Source organism: Poecilia latipinna, unplaced genomic scaffold, assembly GCF_001443285.1.
Source record: "Poecilia latipinna isolate Pla-1442-1.1 unplaced genomic scaffold, P_latipinna-1.0 Scaffold348, whole genome shotgun sequence".
NCBI lineage: Eukaryota > Metazoa > Chordata > Actinopteri > Cyprinodontiformes > Poeciliidae > Poecilia > Poecilia latipinna.
Genome location: NW_015112964.1, coordinates 175831 through 184243, shown reverse-complemented (window position 1 = coordinate 184243; position 8413 = coordinate 175831). Strand labels below are relative to the sequence as shown.

The 8413-nt window shown below is 40.6% G+C and overlaps 1 pseudogene; it reads right to left on the bottom strand.

Moving 5' to 3' along the window:
• Positions 1–304: 304 nt before the first annotated feature.
• LOC106949504 (protein NLRC3-like) lies at positions 305–6425 on the bottom strand (annotated as a pseudogene).
• Positions 6426–8413: the final 1988 nt, after the last annotated feature.

Genomic DNA, 8413 nt, shown 5'->3' with positions numbered 1-8413 from the left:
GCGGAAGTCGACTCTCATCCAGGCCATCAAAGATGAAGAGAACCTGAAGTGTTCAAAGCTGCAGATTCCTTTGGTTTCAGTGAAGAAGTGATGAATCAGTCCCACCAAGCTGAACTTTTCCCGTTCCAGCACATTCAGCTCTCTGAAGGTGAATGGAAATATGAAATGGATGTTCTGGTGGGCTTTGTCTTCAGCCCAGTCCAGAGTGAACTTCTGTGTTAAGACAGTTTTCCCAATGCCAGCCACTCCCTTTGTCATCACTGTTCTGATTGGTTGNGTCAACATAATAAATGTCATATAAACATTAATCACAACATTTACATCTTGATTTTAATGAGCTAAAACAAAGACAGTCAACTGAGATGCTGATTATGAAATGTTTTGTCTTCACTTAGCACATAAGGTGCAGTGATCTGAAAGTCCAAAAATGTTAGAGTTTTAATCCATTAGCTGACAAAGTGAAATAGAAGAATTAGGAAAAGCTCTAAATGCAGGATAAAGAGCTTCAGTAAACGTGGTGTTGAAGGTGTGAAGGTGGATCAGCTTGTTAGAGGACACTATGTAGAAGGACAGTGTGCCAGATGGATGGTCCAGATAGACTCCTACTCTCCTGGAGACACAGGAAGGTGTTGGGACATCTTTTCTTTTGTTGTTGTGAAACCTAAAATAAGTATTCCCTGAACAGTAAAAACTCCAGGACTTATCATTCCCTCCAAGCAAACAGCTGGAACTTTCTCCTTTCCTGTCGATTCCTTTGTAAGTCACTCCAATGCTCACTGTCCCCTTCCATTCAACCTCCCAGTAATGGCGACCAGTCAGAGCATCGGCACAGAGCAGCTGAACCCAGTGGTCAAACCTCTCTGGATGCTCAGTACATTGTTGTTTCTCAGTCATCACTGTGGCCTCTTTGTTGTTGTCAGATAATTTGAGGTTTCTGTGTGCTGTTCTTGAGTCTAGAGTCAGTTTAAGAGCATCTATAATGGAAGAAAGCAACCATAAGTTCAGGAGAAATTCTATTTCATATGGTTTTCAGTGAATTATGGTTTTAACAATCTTACACTTTCTCAGTCCTGCTTGCAGTGTCCATTCTCCACCACAGTCCACTCTGAAAAGGAAATTAGAAGATCTATTTTACTCTTGTTATGCAGAAAACCTATATTAAAATTGCTCTTTCAATGTGGGGTAGTCTCATATAAGGTTTTTTGTTGTTTTGATTTATTCAACTTCAGTCCATAAGGGCCACTGTTGTACAACTTTAAGATGTCTCTGGTCCAGCATACTTAAGTCAAATTACTCAATGACCCATATGACAGAAGATGTAAAAGTTGAACAGTGGTGGTCGCCTTAGCTTTCAGAGCTGACTCATTACTGACCCCAGACTGTCCTCTCCATACCTCAGTGTCTCCAGTCTCCAGTGTGGATTGTCCAGTCCAGCAGAAAGGAGCTTCACTCCTGTCTCACCTGGATGATTATAGGTCAGGTCCAGGTCTTTCAGATGAGAAGGGTTGGAGGCGAGTGCTGAGGCTAGTGAAGCAAAGCCCTCCTCTGTGATCAGACAGCCTGACAGCCTGTTAAAACAGTGTGCAAGCAAATATAAGGCTTGATTGGAACTAGATTTTAATATTTAAAGAATGTGCTTTGATCTGTGTCATTTTGGGACTTTTTAAGCCAAATGTCTTACCTTAGAAATTCGAGCTTACAGTGTGGACTCTGCAGTCCAGCACACAGCTGCCTCACTCCTGAATCCTTCAGGTCATTGTTACTAAGGTCTAGTTCTCTCAGATAAGATGACTTGGAGCTGAGGATTGAGGCCAGAACTTCACAACTTTTCTCTGAGAGATTGCAACCATCCAGCCTAAAAAGTAAATTACGTGAGACAGAATATATTATGTTATAGCATAATTCAAAATTGTTTAAAATGTGGTAACTTACAGAGCTGCTTTGGATGTTTTGAGGACTGGCAGTAACCTCAACAGAGACTTCTCTGAAGCAGAATATTTCTTCAGGTCAAACATATCCAGATCTTTTTGTGATGACAGCAAGATGAAGACAAGGGCTGACCACTGACCAGGGGTTAGTTTTTGTCGAGAGAGATTTCCTGCTTTTAGGTAGTTTTGGATTTCCTCCACCAGAGAATGATCTTTCAGTTCATTCAGACAGTGGAAGAGATTTATGCACTTTTCTGGAGATGGATACATTTCAATCTTTTTCTTGATGTAATTAGCTGTTTCCTGGTTGGGCAGAGAATTGCTTCCTATCCATGACAGAAGGCCTTTTAGTAATCTCTGGTTGGTTCCCAGGGACAGACCTAAGAGGAAGCGAAGGAACAAGTCCAGATGTCCATTTGAGCTGTGTAGGGCCTCATCAACTGCATTCTGATAGAAGTTTCCCATTGGAGAAACACCTTTTCTTGTTTCTGAAATCTTAAAGATTTTCTTTTGTTCCTCTAACAAGTTAACATCTGACTTGGAGATGTTTAGGTGAACATGAAGAGCAGCCAGAAACTCCTGAACACTCAGATGGACGAAGCAGAACACCTTGTCCTGGTACAGCCCTCTCTCCTCTCTAAAGATCTGTGTGAACACTCCTGAGTACACTGAGGCTGCTCTGATATCGATGCCACACTCTGTCAGGTCTGATTCATAGAAGATCAGGTTTCCTTTCTGCAGCTGATCAAAAGCCAGTTTTCCCAGAGACTCAATCATCTTCCTGCTCTCTGGACTCCAGAGTGGATCTGTTTCAGATCCTCCATCATACTTGACCTTCTTCACTTTGGTCTGAACCACCAGGAAGTAGATGTACATCTCAGTCAGGGTGCTGGGCAGCTCTCCTCCCTCTCTGGTCTCCAACACATCCTCCAGAACTGTAGCAGTGATCCAGCAGAAGACTGGGATGTGGCACATGATGTGGAGGCTTCGTGACGTCTTCATGTGGGAGATGATCCTGCTGGCCTGCTGCACATCTCTGAATCACTTCCTGAAGTACTCCTCCTTCTGGGGGTCAGTGAACCCTCTGACCTCTGTTACCATGCCAACACACTGAGGAGGTATCTGATTGGCTGCTGCAGGTCTTGTGGTTATCCAGAGGAGAGCAGAGGGAAGCAGTTTCCCCCTGATGAGGTTTGTCAGCAGAACATCCACTGAGCTGGACTCTGTAGCCTCAGTCAGGATCTCCTTGTTGTGGAAGTCCAGTGGAAGTCGACTCTCATCCAGGCCATCAAAGATGAAGAGAACCTGAAGTGTTCAAAGCTGCAGATTCCTTTGGTTTCAGTAAAGAAGTGATGAACAAGTTCCACAAAGCTGAACTTTTTCTCTTTCAGCACATTCAGCTCTCTGAAGGTGAATGGAAATATGAAGTGGATGTTCGGGTGGGCTTTGTCTTCAGCCCAGTCCAGAGTGAACTTCTGTGTTAAGACTGTTTTCCCAATGCCAGCCACTCCCTTTGTCATCACTGTTCTGATTGGTTGATCTCTTCCAGGTGGGACTTTAAAGATGTCTTCTTGTCTGATTGTTGTTTCTGGTCTGTGTGGTTTCCTGGATGCTGTTTCAATCTGTCTGACCTCATGTTCCTGGTTGAGCTCTCCAGTTCTTCCCTCTGTGATGTAGAGCTCTGTGTAGATCTGGTTCAGGAGGGCTGGACTTCCTGCTTTAGCGATTCCCTCAAACACACACTGGGACTTCTTCTTTAGGTTGGATTTCAGCTTATTTATACAGAGTGGTGCAAACATTTCTGGAAGAACATGAAAGAATATTTAGCAAAGTATAAAGCTAAATGGCAGAACTGTAGCATCCTTGCAAGATTTCTCTTACTGCTGTGCAATAAGTTAGCCAGCTGCTCCTGTTTCATGCTCTTCAGAAAGCAGAGTGTGATATTTAAAAATGCTTCCTTGCTGCTCCTCTTCTGATCTTCATTTGCACCTTGCAAAACCTCATCCTTTTCACTCTGTGAACGTGTTGGACCTAGGTGCAGAACTGCCTGGAACTTCTTCAGCTCACTCTTCACAAATTCACAAATATTGTTCTCAAGTTCCTGAAACAATATTGTTTAAATTAGGGACGATTAAACGTAAATGTAACAGTAAATCAACATTAAATGACATAATGGGTCAATTTGTAATTGAGTTCCCGCTAAGGTATTTTTATCAAAACAAAGCATTTGAAGTGTTGGGCCTCTGACGATTAAAGAGGAAGCTGCTGGGAACATAGAGACTGGTTTAAGAACTGCCTGTCCCACAATGCACTGCATTACGCCATTTTTAGCTTATAAGCAGCAGAAGTTTCACTGTGTGGGAGGTTAACAAATAAATACATCTGATGCCTGTGTGACACTGAACTTTGTGGGGAAATCAGGAAGCGCAGAGATGAACTATTTAAAGGAGTTGGTTTAAATCCATGTAAGGAAGGAGTTTGGTCCTTTCTTTTGTTTCTGGGATTCCCCCTGGCGTCTGACGAGCCTCATCACAATAAGCGTCTTAAGGTGATGTGTTAGAGTCCAGTTTTGGTCTAATGCCTACTGGACTTCCTTCCTGACTTTTCATTATCCCAAGGTGTGAAGTGTGTGTTTCATGTAGAAACCTTGAAGATGAGGGTCAGCTCTGATGCATTCTGGTTTTCCGTCTGATCACAGAGCATTTCTGTCTCCTGCTCATCCACTCTGAAGTAAATGACAAAAACACATTTAAACACAGCTAGTTAAGTTAAGATTGTAAATTCTGATTTTTTTGTTACATAGGAGGTACTTGCCCATCTTTGATGTTGACAGGGTAATCCATGGATTTGTCACTCTTCATGGAAATGGAGCCGAGTACTGAGTCGTTCTCTGGAAAATTCCTGGAACAACATTGAGGAAAGAGACTAAGGTCCAGGTTTCAGAGTCTTGTGAAGATCTTATCAGGTCACAATTCTGACATTATGAATGAACTTTCACCTTATTTTAAATGTGTCTTGTTCATCTTTGAAGTTTGCAGGATGGCCAGCAGATTGGTCACTCTTCAGGGAAACTGAGCTGGGATCCGATGTGCATTTCTCTAGAATATTCTTGGAAAAAACACCAAGTCTAAAAAACGAGAATAAGAACGAGAGCTGTTGAGGTAATGTGAGAGATAAATCATTTTCTGCTGGAATTTTATTCTGTGACAAGATTTTTTAAATAGATTGGGGAAGATATGAACCTTTCCCCATCATCAGATGAGTCGGCTGTTTTAAAGTTTAAAGGATGGCTGACTGGTTGGTCACTTTTCATGGAAACTGAGATGGAATCTGATGTGTGTCTCCTCTCAAGTTGCTTCCTGTCCAAAACCATAAAGATGCAGAATAAGGTTGACGAGTGCAGGCAGCAGATAATCTGTCCCAAGGACTTCATGTAAGAAAGTTAAATGTCTCTCACCTTCTTTCAAAAATGTCCAGTTTGCCTTTAAAGTTCATAGGAAAGTCTGCAGAATGATTGCTCCTCACAGACGCACTGCTGGGTTCAGGAGGCTCTCCTTTTTTCTTTGCAGACCTGATACATAAAAAAACGTCTGACGAGTTTTAATGTAAATAAAATAAAATTCTAAATTCAAACTCAGCCATAGCAGCTTCTTGTCACTAGATCCAGTTTCTATGTTTGTGTTTGTTGTGAGTTTTAGAAATTCCCTGAAGGAAAATCCAGTTCGAAACAATAAATCATTAAACATTCATTAACCTCTTTTTGGAAAATGGAAGAAGTGAGAACAATGAACTCAAAGTTGAAATTGTGGTGCCGTTTCCTAATAAAGCAGGATATAGACAGAGATTTATGGGAAGAGCCATAAAAGCGATTAAAAAGTAACTCTTACTGCATTATCAGTAACTAAAACAGTTTCTGGTTCAAACTGGATGGTAAGGAATGAAGAGGATTATCTCCAAATCCCAGATTACTAGATAGTTTGAAATGAACACTGCTGGTTGTTCCTGTAGCACCAACTTCAACTCTGTTGAAGATTTGTGGACAATGCTGGAAAACTTACACATTTTCTATATTACTTTGAGTCAAGTTACTTTAAGTTTGTGTAAATTTTCTGGGAGCCAACAAAGACACCCAGCGGAGCTGCAGAGATCCAGAGCTCAGGTGTGACAATTTCTTAGTCTGAGTGCAAGTTGAACCTTTTTGGAGGCAGGAAGGAAGCGTTAACTGAATTTAAGTGGAAAATAGATCTTTCTAGAAATCCTAAACCTATCAAACTAAAAGGCAGAACTTTAATAGAGACTCTTTGTTTCAATGTTTTTAAAATAGATTTTACATAAGATGCAATAAACAAAACAAAGTCCACTTTTCATAAAACTCCACCCCTTGCTGAAGTGTCGCCATCAGGGACAAGATATACTAACAAATAGAAAAACAACACATCTGTTGGTTTACCTGCTCATGTTGGAAACTGCTTGGAGATAAAATGATCAGAGAAGAACCTGAAAGAAAAGTCATGTTGGTGTGAGACATCGGCAGCACTGAGGCTAAACGGTGAACACACAGCAACTGGTTCAAAATCCAATGAAATCTGATCCTGAATTCATCACAGTAGAGAAAAGCAGCATTCAAATGTTAAATACTGACATAAAACAGTATTAAACAGACATTTACCTTTCTGCTCAGCAGTCTGAGTCTTGTTGATCTGACTTCTGCTGCTCTCATTCCTGAACCTTTAGTTTGAGCTGTAAACCCATGAGGTCAAAGATCACAGCAATATAAACACACCCATATCAACTGGCTAACAGAATACATTTTCCCAAGATAGTGTTACCAAATGGAAGTATTTATAGAGTATTGAGACCTGCCCTGCCCTGTGGTACTCCACAAGTAAGGATTTAACAAAGTTAAGATGAACTCAGGTAATCACCTGCTTCACTGCCTCCATTGGAACCAAACCAGAAAGTGAATCCATTGGTGGAGGAGGAGAAACCAGGAGCTGCTTTCTGAGAGTCTGGTGAGTTCAGTCCTAAGGTCCCTGGATGCAGCACGTTTAAATGTGACGGCATGTTCCCCCCACTGAGGGAAATGAATAGAAAAGAACATTTTGATGTTTGCAGAAATGGGAACTTAAGACTGGAGATTACATTATATGTGCTGCTGTATGAGGGCCTTAGAAAAGTACTGTTGGACCTTAAATAACCAGCATTTAAGGTTTTTACCTTTAATACTGGACCCACCTCAGCACACAGATCCAGCATCAATGCTCTACATGGATTATAAGCCAGTCATCACCATGAGCCAGAAGATGTTGATCCCTGAAAACATGCCCTCCTGATTCTCCCTTTTACGTCTTCCAGCAGCAACAACTCATCCATTGTGCAGCATTTCGCCAAGCGTCACAACAGATTTAGATGTTTATATACATCACTGTCTTAAACCTCATCACGCATGAGATGGAAGCAGACATAAGGCAGATTTTAAATCTTTGCAAGTTGACTGAAGCAGAGCATTGTTACATTAATAGTTCTAAAAAAAACACTCACTGTAGAAATTAATGTTCATGTTATTCAACCATAAAATTATGACATGAATGAGTCTGAGAAACTTTTATCTTGTCAGTTCAGATGTAGCTGCTAAACTTCCCACCAGCTGCTGGCAGAAATGTCTTTCTGCTCTAACCTGCTAAAAGTTTCATCACACATCTTGTTCCTTTCTCCAGAAACTTCAGGAAATAAATAAAGCCCAGAGACGCCGTGTTTCTTTGGCTCCTGCTGTAAGCAGTCTGAAAGGCAACAGAAAAAATGTGAAATTCAGATTCTTCCAGTTTTATAATGAATGAGTTAAGGGAGACAAATTAATCCAGGATTATAAATTAACAAAATGGGTTTTAGCCTTTAATCTATGAAATTAGTGTTATTTGAAAGGACATTTAATGTTGTTCCAAATGATATTATTTCTACTCCTGGAAACATTTATACCTAATGAAAATAATACCATTTACAGTCTGAGCATAAAATGGAAAGAATCACATGGAAAATCTGATTGGCTGCATTAAGATTAAATTTCTGAGCTTGGCAAATTATTAAAACCAAACATAAACAAAGTATTTATTGTCCACAGCTTGAAAATTGACCACTGTGCTCTGAAAACACTCAAAAACAACTTTGATAGAATGATTGTTTTTATTGTGGCCTGTTGTGGGATTTAAATTGTTTTTTTAGACTCAATTTTCTACAGTCGTGTAGAGTGGAAACATTTCTTAAAATTCTCGGTAGAAAGAAATTTATATCTGCCAGAAGTATGAATGATTTAGGATATAAATGAACATTTCAATAAGACTTACGGTCGAACCTAACTGGCCATCTAGTGGATGCATGTGAATTAGTGCTGCTCTGTTTTATGGCACTGCGCATGCGCAAACTGCACCATCGTTACACACCCTGAACCTGTGGAGATTTTGATTTGCCAGAAGTTTGCGGTAATTCTT